The following is a 2,289-nucleotide window of genomic DNA, read 5'->3' as shown; positions in this document are numbered from 1 at the left end:
AATCTTCTATTAAAAAATAAATAATAAAAAAATCGTAATGAATATGACACTGTTAATAACAATGATATAATTATTAATATTAATATAAATATATTTAATCCCCTTCTTCTAAATAAATAATTTCCATAATTAAATCTTTCCTATAAAATCCAGTTATAAATGGTATTCCTCTTAAAACTATTCTAGAAATTAATAATCTTATTATTACATACGGAATTCGTTTAAATTACCTACGTTTAAATTATTAAAATAATCGAATATCTTATGTATTCTTTATCAAATGAATTACAGCACCAGCAGCTATAAACAATATAGATTTAAAAACTGCATGAACTAATAAATGATAATAAGCTATTATTCTAAATCCAAAACTTAAAACTATTATTATTAAATCTAACTGTCTTAAAGTTGATAATGCAATAATTTTTTTAAATTATTCTCAAAATTAGCTATAATTCCAGATATAAATATGGTAAGAATTGAAATAAAACTTAAAATCAATCTAATCTCTGTCTCTATCAAAAAATTATTGAAACGAATTATTAAATATACCCCAGCAGTTACTAAAGTCGATGAATGTATTAAAGCTGAAACAGGCGTAGGAGCAGCTATTGCTAAGGGTAATCAAACAGAAAATGGAATTTGAGCTCTCTTAGTAATTGCAGCTAATATAATTATCAATATTAACTCTAACCCTCCTTTAAATATAACTAAATCTCATCTTCCAACTATTATTATTATTCTAATATAATTGCTATCAAAATTCCTACGTCCCCGATTCGATTACATAAAACTGTAACTATACCAGAATTATAAGATATATAATTATGATAATAAATCACTAAACAATAAGATACTATCCCTAACCCTTCCCATCCAATCAAGATCCTAATTACATTTGGACTAATTACTATTAATAATATTGATAAAATAAATAATATTAATAAATAATTAAATCGATTTATATTCTTCTCCCCTCTTATATAATGTAATTCTATATAATATAATTATTGAAGAAATTAATATAATAAAACTAATAAATAAAATAGAAATTCAATCTACCAATATAATAAATTTTAAATTTATTGAATTAAACCTGTATACTACTCACTCTAATATCACTACCAAATCTAAATAATAAAGACTTACTCTTACTCCCCCAAAAATAATAAATACCCAAAATATATACATAAAAAATAATATATTTAAAATAATTTAGAACTTTCCATATTAATATCAAAGTATCTTTAATCTCACAAATTAATATTTTACTTAAACTATCTAAATTTATTCTCTTCTTAAATCTATAAATAATATTAAATTTAATACAAATATTAACAAAGGAAAATAATGAATTTACTAAGATTATATATTCTTTTAGGCTTGAATTATAAACTTTATTTTCATAATAAATGTTTTTTCCATGATAAATATATGAAAATAAATATAATACTAAAAAAACAAATTAATATTAAATATATTACTATTCTTACATCTCAATTTACAATCCTTATTAACATTAATGTCTGTCCAATAAAATTTAATGAAAGAGGAAAAGAAAAATTTATAATACAAAATAAAAACCACCATATAATAACTGTAGGTAAATTCCCCAACTATCCCCTTATTTAAAAACAATAGCCGCCTCCCTGACCGATTGTAATATTAACTCACCATATAAAATATTCCGGATGAACATAATCAGTGAGAAATCATTATTACATATCTCCCAAGCATTCCCACTTTATAAAAAGTTATCAATCTACATAATATTAAATTTATATGAACTACAGATGAATAAGCTACTATTCTCTTTATATTAATTTGAACTAAACACAAAATCCCAATAATAATTCTTCCAATAATCCCTACTCTAAAAATAATATATCCATACTTAATTCCAACTTTATAAAATATTTCTATTAATCGAATTAACCCGTATCTTCCTATTTTTAATAATACACCAGCTAAAATTATTGATCCATAAACAGGAGCTTCTACATGAGCCTTTGGTAATCAATATATGAAATAAATAAATTGGTATTTTAATAAGAAAAGCTATATAAATTATTAAAAACCCTCAAAAACTAAAATTATATCTATTTATAATTATTGCTATTAATCTAAATTTTATTGTCATTCCATAAATATATATATTAAAAATATAAACCAATAAAGGAAATGAAATTAATAACATATATATTATTATGTAATACCCAGCGCTTAGCCGCTCTATATTTCCCCCCCAATAAATAATTAAAAAAAAGTTGGAATTAATCTAATTTCAAA

This window comes from Atta colombica, unplaced genomic scaffold (genome assembly GCF_001594045.1).
Source record: "Atta colombica isolate Treedump-2 unplaced genomic scaffold, Acol1.0 scaffold412, whole genome shotgun sequence".
NCBI classification, from domain to species: Eukaryota; Metazoa; Arthropoda; class Insecta; order Hymenoptera; family Formicidae; genus Atta; species Atta colombica.
The sequence above is the reverse complement of the archived record's forward strand: the minus strand, read 5'-3'. Positions refer to the sequence as shown.